Source organism: Parasteatoda tepidariorum, chromosome 1 (assembly GCF_043381705.1).
Source record: "Parasteatoda tepidariorum isolate YZ-2023 chromosome 1, CAS_Ptep_4.0, whole genome shotgun sequence".
Lineage (NCBI taxonomy): Eukaryota > Metazoa > Arthropoda > Arachnida > Araneae > Theridiidae > Parasteatoda > Parasteatoda tepidariorum.
The window spans coordinates 15,446,636-15,460,910 of NC_092204.1; the positions used below are offsets into that span (position 1 = coordinate 15,446,636).

The 14,275-nt window shown below is 30.7% G+C and overlaps 1 long non-coding RNA gene across 1 annotated transcript in view; it reads left to right on the plus strand.

The window, feature by feature from the left end:
- The window catches only part of LOC139424941 (uncharacterized), a 39,890-nt gene that overhangs the window by 10,758 nt on the left and 14,857 nt on the right, over positions 1–14,275 (plus strand). The gene's annotated exons all lie outside the window — the stretch shown is intronic.

Below are 14,275 nucleotides of genomic sequence, written 5' to 3' on the forward strand. Positions count from 1 at the left end.
ACCTGTAAGCTTGAGTTACGGAGGTGATGCCCAAAACCATACTGCCACAGATACCCGCTAAAAGGGTGATTGCATATACCCATCACAGGACAGAAAAAAAGAGATCCATGTTCCGAGCGAGATTCGAACCCGCACCCATTGGTTTCGCAATAAGGCAAGCTGGCCATTTGGCTATAGGACCGATACAGATGTTAGAGAAAATTCATTGAAATTCAAAAATAAAGCCCGCTACATATCCCTCATTCTAATTAGGTTCAACTTTGCATTGTACAAAACAATTAACAAGCCACCCAGAATAACTTTTGATCTAACGACTGGATTTTCACATTCTAGCACTCAATCTTAATTGTTTGAGTTAATTAATTAGTGCTGACGATGCTTTAATTTACGAAATCAGACGCAATAACGTACTATCTCTGAATAAACATATCTTTCTTTCGACGGAATTAGATTTCTGACCCCCAAAATATAGGGGGAAACCTCCATCTGGGAAATATGGTCACAATAGCTCGGTCAAAAGTTCGGTTCAAAGTTCGGGCCCCTTATTGCCTTATTACCAGGCCAGGTCAAATTCTCTTCAACCTACATTAGTAATTTAAATTTTAAACTATAGAAACAAGTAAGTTCAAATAAACCATAAATTTTTTTTAAAATTATTAAACAAATTATGGCAGGATTACGCAATACGTTAATTCTGTCATTAACGCTTTATCCTCTGAAACACCACAGCTCAACAACAAAGATTAAACGAAATTAGTCATGAAAAGTTTTCCACGCTGTATAGCGATACATTTTCAGGTTTCGTCTGCTTTTTATCGTCGCCACTGCATGATATCGAAAGTATACAACTCATTCTAAAAATTCTAGAGCAATTTTTTGTTTTATAGATTGGCTACTAAAATGTACTAAACATGGCTTTACATCAATCACTGTGATATTTCATAGGATGTAAAAGCGTCAACACGCACCAAAAACAATGAACGCACTTAAACAACCTATATTAAAACACAAAAGATTGATTTCACACTGTTTAATTCGCTAACACGCACCAATTTGCCCAGATGGAGAACTATTAAGACAGAGACAATGGAGGGGGAATCCGATTCAATCCGCCTTTCTAAAGCCTAGTTTTTCAAACAATTACGCAAAATAAATAAATAAACAAACAAAGAAAAGCAGCAGAAAGAAAAAGGAGAGAAGCGAAAAAACGATTTCCGCAAACAACTGGTCTGCGCACAAACAGACATCAAGAACAATTTAGAGGTCACAAAATAACCACCTATTACGCTCGCTATTTCCGATCGTTTACAACACCCCCGCTAAGGTAATCTTTACCGACGGTAAAAAAAAGAACAAAAAAAAAAGAGATCAAAACAAGGGTTTTCCTCCCCCAACACAGTAATAGGGGAGAATACACGGTTGGCCGGCCCCGGCGCGGGTGACATTGGGACAGGAAACTATTAGGGGCCGTATAGCCGGACGTCCTGTCCGTCCGATCGTCCTGACCGTACCTCGTTTTCCATCTGCAGAAGTATCCAGGAGACACGGTCTGTAGCTATCACCTGCTTCGATATAAGTTAGGAATATCTCGTTGTTTTTTGGGGACCCTTTAATTTCAGCTTTTCAATTGCAACCTGTTCTTATATGCCTGTTGTAGTTGCAGAAAAATTGTGGGTTTGTCGAAAGGGGCCCACGTAACGGGGATTCTGTTACAAGTGGATATAAATTGCTTTTTTGTCTTTTTAATCTCGATTTTTGTGTTTGCTTGTCTATCAGTCTATAGCGAATTACTGTGAGAAAGTACTATTTGGTGGATGCATTAATATATGCTCTTATTACATGCTGGAAGTACGATATAATAAAAAAAGCTGTGTAATCTTGCGTTTATTCGATTTTCTGTGCGCGAAATATTAGAATGGCATACTTTTCGAGATTTATTTCGATTTTTTTTAAACTAAGAAAAAATAGTTTTGCTGCGGTTTAAACCATATAGGTATATAGATTCGGTAGGAATATAGGTAAGTATATAGGAGGGAATATAGGTTCGAATCCAACTCTGTTTTTAGAGTACTATTAGTTGAAAACGTTTACATTTTACATTACAATTCAACTTGTTAGTTCACGCAATTGCAATTCTCTGGATAACATAATATTTCTAATGATAACGGTAACAGAGGTCAATAGTTCTCAAAAAAGCTGAACACAACAAATCACAACCATACCACAGAAATCAATAGATTACGCAAAAGCGAAATGCAATACGCAGAACATAACATTGAACTCAATAGTTTATACGCAATACAATAGTTCATACGATTATATTGAACCGAAACCATTCTCAGAATAATTGGCAAAGTAAATAAATCAGCCGCGATGGCTCAGGGGATAGAGCGTTTGCTTTCCAATGAGGTGAACCGGGTTCGAATCCCAACGATAGATGGTTGATACGCCAATTCCGCACTCAGCTTGCACTGACTACAGTGCTGACTTAAAATATCCTCAGCGGTAGGCGGATTATAGGTTAGAGTACCCTTGCCGTCAGGCTGACCGTTGAAGGTACTCGTGGTTTTCCTCTCCATGTAACACAAATGTGGATTAGTTCCTTCAAAAAAGTCCTCCACGAGTGCACAGTTACACCCAATACTTGATTCAGGAGTTCCCTTGTCTTCTGGATTGGGTTCAAAATTACAAGGCTACGGAGTCGAACATTAGTTGTCGTAAATTCAAAAAATTGGATCTACTGTTTAACAACGGTTGTAAAAAAATTAACTAAAATTAAAATAAATAAATGAAATAAAAATGATTGTCCTATTTTTCGCATCATCCTTAGTCTTAAAAATCAGAAAACACTTACCTGACAATCAGATGAACACTTACCGGATAATCAAGATAACACTTACCGGATAATCAAGAGAACTCTTATCGGATAATCAAGAGGAAATTTTCAATGTAAATAGTTTATACTCCTTGATTAACGAGAAAGTTATGCTTTGCATTATTATACTTATTACATTAAACTTTGGCCTAGTGGTTAAATTAGGCATTCAGGTTTTACATAANTAACATAATATTTCTAATGATAACGGTAACAGGGGGTAATAGTTTTCAACAAAGCTGAACACAACAGATTACAACCATACAACAGAAATCAATAGATTACGCAAAAGCGAAAGGCAATACGCAGACCATAACATTGAACTCAATAGTTTATACGCAATACAATAGTTCATACGATTATATTGAACCGAAACCATTCTCAGAATAATTGGCAAAGTAAATAAATCAGCCGCGATGGCTCAGGGGATAGAGCGTTTGCTTTCCTAGTGAGGTGAACCGGGTTCGAATCCCAACGATAGATGGTTGATACGACAATTCCGCACTCAGCTTGCACTGACTACAGTGCTGACTTAAAATATCCTCAGCGATAGGCGGATTATAGGTTAGAGTACCCTTGACGTCAGGCTTACCGTGGAAGGTATTCGTGGTTTTCCTCTCCATGTAACGCAAATGTGGATTAGTTCCTTCAAAAAAGTCTTCCACGAGGGCACAGTTACACCCAATACTTGATTCGGGAGTTCCCTTGTCTTCAGGATTGGGTGCAAAATTGCAAATCTACGGAGTATTACATTAGTAGACGTAAACCTAAAAAATTGGGTCAACTCTTCAACGACGGTTATAAAAAAATTCAATAAAAAATGAAATAATTAAGTAAAAGAGACATGATTGTCCGATTTTTCGTATCATCCTTAACCTTAATGATCAGGAGAGCATTTACCTGACAATCAAATGAACACTTACCGGATAATCAAGAGGAAACTTTCAATGTAAATAGTTTATACTGTTTGATTAACGAGAAAGTTATGCTTTGAATTATTATGCTTGTTATATTAAACTTAGGCCTTATGGTTAAATTAGGCATTCAGGCTTTGCATAAAAAAATTTATAAATATTGTTTATTGTTATCTTTACAAGCAAACTAGATCAGTATTTAATTACTGATAAGGAAAGTCATCCACGCTTAAACTTTCATTTTTAGCTCTTTGTCCTGACCATCAGACATTTCTAGCAGTATTTCGTTTTAGATCATCTCAGATAAAATAATGTGAAATCCGGTACAAGTTATGAAAAAAAAAAAAGCAATAAATGAAATTAGTACAGAAAACAACAACAACATAAGTTACACCCAAAATCAAGCAAAACTCATTTCCACCTTGAGTTTATTCACCCTAATGAAAAAAAATAAAATCTTAATTTTACTTATCTTTTAAACGAACCAACTGTTTTCATGGGAAAAAGTGCAAAAAGAAAGAGAGACAGAAACAATACAACTTTTTCGAGATCTCAAATCAGAGATAAGTAATGTGCATTGATAAATGTGGCCTTTTATAACCTCTTTTGGCTAAATCATCCAGCACTTAGCACCTTTCCATCTGTGTATCGCCGATCGGAGATAAATCTGTATCTTCAATTCGGAGTTTAGATGATCCCGATGACCTCTCGCGAGGCGTCAAACTAGGGAGGAGTCTTATCCATAAATCCTTTAACTTCAACCGTGATGCCATATGCTCCTTTTGAGATATTTGTTATTAATATTGACTTCTGACGCTTTTTTTTCCGCTTCCTTTTTTTTTGAGATATTCTTCCGTTTAGGTTTTTATTATTATTTATTTTTCTACGAATGTAATTTTTCTCTAGTTTCAAATTTTTTTCTTCTCAATTTTGTTTGAGTATCTGACGCTTGTAGTGTTCATTTATGCTTAGAAGTTATTAAGAAAGATTTTTTTTAAATTATATGAAAGAATTTGACGAAAGAATTGAGGAAAAAGGGAGGTATTTTATAGAGAAATAATTTTGAATGTGCCGGTCAAATATTTACGTTATCGCCTAAAAGTGGGAGAAAGTTTGTCATTTGCTTATTTTTACATGCAAAAGGTTGGAAGGGAATGTGTAATGTTTTCGTGAGATTCTCAAATCCACTTTCTTTTAATTTTTATTTATTTAATTATTTATTTTTTATTTTTGAAACTCAAAAAAATTGTAACAAATTTTTTTTTGCAAAAGTAAGGTTGGAAATAAATTTAAATTTGGGTAAAGGAAAAATAGAAAAATTTTTTCTCGAAGGCTTTCAAAATTTTATGAAATTAATTAAAACGCAAGTTTTGCTTTCTACAAATTTGAATTTTTTTTATTTGAATTTAATCTTTAAACTCTTAAAATTAGATTGCGAAAGTGAAAAAATTATTTCGATTGCTTCTTAAATTATGTATTTTTAATTTTGCAGTTTTAAGTTCAAAACTATGGTTAAAAAGATTTTTTAAAAATTTTGAGTCGAGATTAAAGTTATTATTTTGAAACTTACTTCTACCTTCAGTTTTGTTTGCTTTTTTTATTATTATTGTCAGAATTTTCAGAATAATTTTTTTTTCTCATTTTTTTTATGCTAAAATTCTGGTTTTCAAAATTACAGATCATTATAGAAATTATAGAAATTTTAAATGTGTGATAATAATATTACACATTTAGTGAAAAATACGAAACGAAAAAGTGAATGCCCTGCTCTAAGGTATCAAAATAAAATTTACAAATTTTACCACATTTATCAAATTTATCACACATATTCAAAATTATAGTTCTTATTACAACACATTTAGTAAAAAAATGCAAGAAGGAAAAACAAATGCCATGCTTAAAATTTCCAAACTGTTCGACCTTTATCAAGTTTTATCACACATTATAATACCATATTTGCCAACCGGCCTGTGTATGGGTTAGGAAACTGACCTTGCATCAGAAAGGTTCTGAGTTCGAATCCCGGGCAAGGAATGGATGTTCTTTCCTTCTCTGTACTATCTGTCATAACTGTGGGAGCAACGCTGGCCCACCTAATATGGTGCCTTGAATGTTAACACAGGTGGGCATTGGGAAAAAAATAATAATACTATATTTTAACGGTAATTTCCAAAAGTTACTACCAAAGCGCATCGGTAAAAATTACCTACCTTTTTTTTTTTTTTTTTTTTTTTTTTTTTTTTTTTTGCTATTTACATTAGAACCAGAAATACTGTAAATTGTACCATGTTCTGTTAGTTTTGAACATATATTTTTTCTCAGTGTGGGATTTTTTTGCTCTTCTAGATTTTGCGTACGACACAGTAGTTAAATGTTAGATTAGATATGGTTTTTGGAAGTAAGGTTCAGTAAATAGATTCACTGACAATTCAAAAAATTTCTCACTTTAAGGTTCAGATGGTAATAAGGTTCAGTAAATTAAGTTGCATGTATTCATTAACAATTTAATAAATTTCCCACTTTAAGGTTCAGATTGTAGTAAGGTCGAGTAAATTAAGTTTCATAAATTCGCTGACAATTTAATAAATGTCACTCTTTAAAAAAAAGAAATGTTCAGTTTTATCTATTTTTAAAACTTACAGAGTCAAAAAATAAACTCAAACAGATCTTCGAGCTTTCCAAAAGTCCGATCGTAATATTTTTTAAACCAACCCTAATACTTTCTTGTCGTAATCAAAAAAGTTTGTAAAACGCAGCACGTTATAACTAAATAATGCCATTTCAATAAATTTCCTGTATTGAATAGTAAAAATTTTACGTTTNCGTCAAACTAGGGAGGAGTCTTATCCATAAATCCTTTAACTTCAACCGTGATGCCATATGCTTCTTTTGAGATATTTGTTATTAATATTGACTTCTGACGCAGTTTTTTTTTCTGCTTCCCTTTTTTTGAGATATTCTTCCGTTTAGGTTTTTATTATTATTTATTTTTCTACGAATGTAATTTTTCTCTAGTTTCAAAATTTTTTTTCTCAATTTTGTTTGAGTATCTAACGCTTGTAGTGTTCATTTATGCTTAGAAGTTATTAAGGAAGATTTTTTAAAGTTATATGAAAGAATTTGACGAAAGAATTGATGAAAAAGGAGGGTGTTTTATAGAGAAAGAATTTTGAAGGTGTCGTTTAAATATGTACGTTAGCACCTAAAAGTGGGAGAAACTTTGTCATTTGCTTATTTTTGCATACGAAAGGTGGAAAGGGAATAAGTAATGTTAACGTAAGATTCCAAAATCCACTTTTTTTTTATTTAAATTTTATTTTTTCATTTTTAAAACGCAAAAAAAAAAACTTACAGCCAAAAAATTGGAAAAGTAATGTTAGATTTAGGTAATGTAATGTAAATTTGGGTAAAGGAAAAATAGAAAAAAAATTTCTCCAAGGCTTTCAAAATTTTACGAAATCAATTAAAACGTAAGTTTTGCTTCCTACAAGTTTGCATTTTTATTTGAATTTAATCCTTAAACTCTTAAAATTATATTGAGACAGTAAAAAACTTAGCGTTCTTTGTTATTTCGATAGTTTCCTAAATTATATATTTTTACTTTTGCAGTTTTAAGTTCAAAACTGTGGTTAAAGAATTTAAAAGAATTTTTGAACTGAGGTTAAAGTTATTATTATAAAACTTACTTCTACCTTCAGTTTTATTTGCTTTTTTTTAAAAATTATTATCAGAGTTTTCAAAAAAAAAAAATTTTTTTTTTTCATTTTCTTATGTTAAAAAAGTTAATAATTCAATACTTACATTACTTGATACCCTGAATATCAATTTCCAAAATTAATGGGGGAAAAAAGAAATAACGAAATACGGGGCCGAAACTTCCAGCAGTTGCATTTCGTAATTTATCGTAATTCAGGTGATATTGGTATTAACATGGACGGAGAAAAAAATTCTGGTTAAATTACCGTTCTGTATTAAAATTGTCGTTAATTTATGGTAATGACATTTCTGAGAAAAAAAATAATTCAGTTTAATAAAACCAAAATATACGGTATTTAAATCATTCATTTGATTGCGTTTTACCGAAAATTCTGTTTTTCAAAATTATAAATCATATTACCACACATTTAGTAAACAATACGAAACGTAAAAGTGAATGCCATGCTCTTAGGTATCAAAATAAAATTTCCAAATTTTATCACATTTATCACATTTTATCACATATATTCAAAATTATAGTTCTTATTACAACACATTTAGTAAAAAAATACAAAACTGTAAAGCAATTGACATATTCTAAAGTATCATGATAAAATTTCCAAATTGTTCTACCTTTATCAAATTTTATCACATATTATAATACCATGCTTTAATGTTAATTTTTCCAAAGTTATTACCAAAGTGCATTGGTAAAAATTACCTACCTTTTTTTTTGCTATTTCCATAAGAGCCACAAACGCTGTAAATTGTACCATGTTCTGTTAGTTTCGATTATATTTTTTTTTCTCAGTGTGAGATTTTTCTGCTTTTCCAGATTTCACGTATGACACAGTAATTGAATGCTAGATTAGATATGGTTTTTGGTAGTAAGGTTCAGTAACTAGATTCACTGACAATTTAAAAAATTTCCTACTTTGAGGTTCAGATGTTAGTAAGGTTCAGTAAATTACATTGCATAGATTCACTGACAATTTAATAAATTTCACACCTTGAAAAAATGAAATGTTCAGTTTTGTCTATTTTTAAAACTAACAGTGTCAAAAAATAAACTCAAACAATCTTCGAGCTTTCCAAAAGTCTGATCTTAAATTTTTTAAACCAATCCTAATACTTTTTATTCGTAATCAAAACAATTTGCAAAATATAACACATTATAACTAAATAATGCCATTCAATAAATTTCATATATTGAATAGTTGAAATATTATGTCTTGCCAATTTTTATAACTCTCCTTGTCACAAATTGAACCAAAAAACCAATCCACGAAAATTCGGAAAAATTGAATTGTCATATTCTGTAACGCAAATATACTTAATCAAAATTAATTATAAAATATAGTTCGAAGATTGACAATGCAAATTCCAAAAATTTCATAGATTGAAAAGGGAAATGTTAAGCTCTGACAATTTTTATGATTTTCTATGTCATATAATTCAATAGCAAAATAATCTACAGGAATTCAGAAAAAAAAAATTAAACTTTTTTTTTTAGTGGAATTATACTTTAATTAAAACTATTTGTTAAGTATAATTCAGTAAATTATCAATGCTAATATTGTCTATTCAATAAGTTTCATACATTAGGAAATGAAATGTTAAGTTTTTCCAATTTTTATGATTTTCAATTACATTAAACTCAACTGCAAAATAATCTACTGGAAATCGAAAAAAAAAATCAATTTGTTTTATTCCTTAGTGGAATTATATCTTAATCAAAACAATCTATTAAGTATAATTCAGTAAATTAACTATTGTCTATTCAATGAGCTTCATACATTAGGAACTGAAATGTTTTGTCAATTTTTATGATTTTCTATGATATAAAATTCAACCGCAAAATAATCAACGGAAATTCGGAAAAAATCAATTTGTTCCACTCCTCAGTGGAATTATACCTTAATTAAAACAATCTGTTAGGTATAATTCAGTAAATTAACTACGCCAATATTGTGGATTCAATGAGTCTCCTACATTAAGAAATGTTAAGTTCTGCCTGGTTTTTTTTAAGCTTTCAATAATCACAGAATCAGCAGCAAAAACAATTCGCCGTTTCACAATCATAACAAAAATTCCCTGTTGTCAAAGTTCCAAACCTCTCTGATAACCCATCTTTGACGGATGATAAAAATCGAGCAGCTGCTATACGCCAACAAGTTGGGAAAACGTGTTCAATTTCCTCAAAAATCTTAACAAATGGCAACATTCTGTTGTTTCAGCTGAACTGTTTTTCGTGCACCAGGGGGGAACGAAACTGCGCATTGCATATCTTCTCCCACTTGACGCAACCATTACCGAGATCATTGTTGTCCACCATGTATTTTTCCGCCTTGTATTTTTTATCGAATTCAAAAATTTTTCTTCAACAAACAACAGGTGATGGGGCTATATTGTGAGTGGATATTGAGCTCGTTATATGATTGAAAAGAATTATTTTATGTTTTCCTTATTGGCTTTTCGGTAGCAAGAGTGCGTCATAAGTTTTTCAGCCATTGTTGGCGAGTGTTTGCAGAAGAACAGTTGATTACATTTGTCTTAAATCATTCTATTGCGATGATAGCTTTACTGCTCAAAAAAACATGTTCAAAGCAGTAAAGCTTGTTTATTAATGTGGCTTAATTTGCAACCACTGTGCAAACATGCATCGTTCTATGGGATAAATAATTATCCTCCTTTTCGAATGTAATTACATTTTCTGTAAAAATGCTATTCAATCTACGTCAATTATGCCTTTATATTGAGCTTATAGAGCACTTAGTTTATGAAAGAGATTTGAAAAAAAAATAGGAAAATTCACTGTTCAAAAAAATACTATGTGATTAGATTGTGCTGGATTTCCTTAGCTATGGCACTTACTCACAAGCTGCGATTTTATGTACAATTTGCGGCTGAAAACGTTTCGAAGTCAACATTTTTTAAAGCAAAAAATAAACAAAAAATTAGGTTCGTTTTTTTTTTCTTCGTTAATTCTGAATTTCGTTCAAAACATGATTTAAAATTGTTCCAAAAATATTTTTTAGAAATATGACAATTTTTTTAGTTTTAGGAGTGATTTGTTTTAGAATACAGCTTGAATTTAATATCATTGTTAGTAAATGTCTTATTTTTATATACAATTAACTGAATTCTCATTCATAAGTCTTTTTTTACGTGTTTATCACTTATACATTTTTTCGTTAATAAGTTTACCATTTATACGTTTTTTTCGTCTATGCGTCTCTCATTCATACGTCTTTTTTTCTTTAAAAGCCATTTTATCGCAATCCCAGTTCATTCTTAATCGATGCTATGATAAAATAGTCCTTTTACTTAACGGAAAAATTATCGGTTATCAGTCGTTAAATTATCGTCTTCTTTTTTTCTTCCTCTTTTTCAAAAATATTCTGTCTGAATTCCAGCAATTTCAAGTGAGCAGCTCTAAAACAGAATTTTTCTTTTCTCTCAATTCCAGATGAGTAAAAAATCTCAAGAAAAGGATAGAGAGTTAAGATTAGAGGGTGGTCTTTTCAGGATCAGCATACCGATTACTGAAAATGACTTATACGTCCATTTACATTGGTCCCCTGAAAGACGTATAATCCGTGCTTTTATTCAAAATGTGAGTTTTAGAAAATGGCCGCAGATTAAAATGTACATTTGAAAAAATATTACTGCGCAAAAGGTGAGTTTAAAAATGAACAATAGCGTTTAAAAAAATAGACATTGCTTGAAATGTGTGTTTGAAAATGGACTTACGAAACACATAATTAAGGTAATGAACATAGTTCGAAATGAGCTTTCGTGAAACAGTAAATTCTCATATTCCCATTTTAAGCAACGTTAATTTTTTCTGAATCTCTAAACTTGCTATTTTAGTTGTATTCACTTTTTTCATAATCTCATTTATTCTGGATCCCTGTCATTAAAAATGTAAGTTGCGTCTTTTTCAAAAATTATAAGTTCACCAATGATTAATTAGAAAAAAAAATTAAAATAAAGCTCTCTCTATAAAATAATTTTAGATGTGTAATTTCACTTTTTTTTTCAAACTCGCATTTATCATATGTCTATTTCCTTAAATGCACAATTAGTGATTTGTCCAAAAATTATAAGTTCACCAATAATTATTCAAAAAAAAAATTAAACACTTTCTTCACAAAATTAAATATATTTGTCAAAATAATTTATCGTGTATATTATATATATCAATTGAATATTATTGTACCGTTATAGGAACCACTTATATTAAAACTTTTATTTCTGTTTTCGATAAAAAAAAAACAATCGAAAAACAATGTCTCCCACTGAAATCCAAGAAGTTAAAAGCATTCGTTAAGTAAAATATGCATTTTAAATCCTTTTTTATTGCCAGCATATATCCGCCCATCATTTAAAAATATTCTGCTCAAAATGTTTCCGTTTAAGAAAGGGCTTTAAAAAACAAAAACTCTTAAAAAAACGTTGCAACTTTTCAAGGATAGTATTTTAATGAGTTCTCATTTAAAAACCAAAACTGAAGCTACAAGATTAAAACACGCAAATAACCGAAGAAAATCATTTTGCAGAAAAGTATTTATTTTCGCTATATTAGCAGCAATAATAACTCCCCTAAGATTTTTTTTTTTAAAGAAAAAGAGGAAAATATAATAAATCTAGAGTTCATTAGTTTCAAGCTTAATTGTGCGTTTTTTCTATCATTATTTCTTAACTGTGACTGAACCGTATTTTTATTTTCTACAATATGCGAAACAAATGATCAAAACGTAACCGCGTTCCAATCTTTCCGTTTTCTTAACTCCAAAAAAATTTTTTTTAAAAGAAAATAATAAAAAAAAAATATTGTTCCGTTTTGCCAAATCACTTTCTTTTTCAAGTACACAATAAAGAAAAGACATAGATGTTAAGATTTTTAAATCTTTGTTAACATTTTTCGTTCATTTATTACTTATTCATATTATTCTTCCATCGTTGTTTTAGGCGAATTTTTTAAAGACAACTTTGATTATAATCGTGCTTTGCACTGAATTACTTTAAATAAATTGTTTGAAAAAAAGAACAACGTTATTTATATTCCGTAGAATAAGGCCTATTAAACATGATGTGCTTTTTAACATCGTAGAGATAATAATTATATTTTTGTATATATTCACTATTATTAGAGCAGATTAAACCACATTCTCATAAATAAAATTCTCATTTTCGGCATTTTAGCAATCCTTCAATTATGGTTGGCTATTTTTGACAATTGGGAACTTTGAACTCGCAGTAATGAATGAAGTGATTATGCATAACCATGTGATTTAAATCAGTTTTAATTTGATATTTATATGCGACGTCACGCCTGTGTGTCGAATCTGATTGATTTCTTCATCGACAAATGCTACGATTTACGTGCGATGACGTCACTTGCAGGTATTCAATTATTCCGTCAACAGATCACGTTTTTTCTTTTTCTTTTTTTTCCATTTATTTATTTATTTATTTTTTAAAAAAAATGCAACTTTTTTAAAATTTGATTTCTTGGAACTATTGAACCAATTTCGTTCAAGAAGTTCGTTCTTTGAAATAATGTAAGAAATTATACCTTACTATTCTATTTTTTTTCCAACTATTATTAAGTAAAATAATAAAAAAATTATTAAAAAAAGTAATAAATATTTACTAAAAGTTATATTTCGTATAGAATTATCTTTGGATAAACGAATTTTACAATTGTGTGCAACGATTTCTTAATTTGCTTAAAAAGTTCTTGCGATATGGCGATATACGCAAAAGTAAAATTAACATTAAGTAATCCAAACTTTGGACTGCTTTCCGAACCAAACTATTGGGGCCATATTTCACTGATTACGACTATCCCCTATATTTTGGAGGCTCAGAAATCCAAATCCATCTAAAAAAAAGACATGTTAATTCAGAATTAAACCCTTACCCTTATTAAATCAAATGCGAGATAAAGAAATTTTACTTTTGTTTCGCTGTAGAAGAAAATCGTCTGCATGAAACAATATTTATTATTCTTTCCCAGAGATGGCTGATCGATATGAATTCCGCACCCGGTTCGCACCGACCTCAGTGCTGAAGTAAAACATCCTCAGTAGAAGACGGATCATGGGTTAGAGTCCCCCTGCCGTCTGGCTAACCGTGGGAGGTTCTCGTGGTCTTCCTCTTCATGTGACGCAAATAAGGGCTAGTTCCATCAAACAGATCTCCACGAAGGCAAATTGATCCAAATTCTTGATCCAGGAGTTCCCTTGTCTTCTGGATTGGGTCCAAAATTACAAGGCTAAGGAGTTGAACATTAGTTGCCGTAAACCCAAAATTGGGTCGGCTGATAAACGATGGTTTTAAAATATAAGACAAAAACTAAACTATATCTACATTACACGGTTTTATTACATAACTCACGCAATATTTTTAAGGTTTTATTGGAAAAAACGCTGGAAGGAATTGTTTGTTTAATTTTGCTACATTAAATGAATTGCTTGTTAATTTTGCTACGTTTTCGACGTTAACTTTGTTACGATAATCAGGTTTTTTAATATCCATTAAAAAATAAGGCGTATTTCTCTCCCCCCCCCCTCCTCTAAAAAATTATCATTTATCAAGTAGACAGCTAGACTCTTTATTTATCAAATAAAACATATTAACAGTACCAGTACGACTTCAAAAACTAACATAACACTCTAACTAGATTTAAGTAGTGTGGTAGATAAAATAATAAAATATCCTCTTAATTTAAATATATATTTACATAAAAATTTTTCATTGCTGTGAAATGCGAAGTTATAAA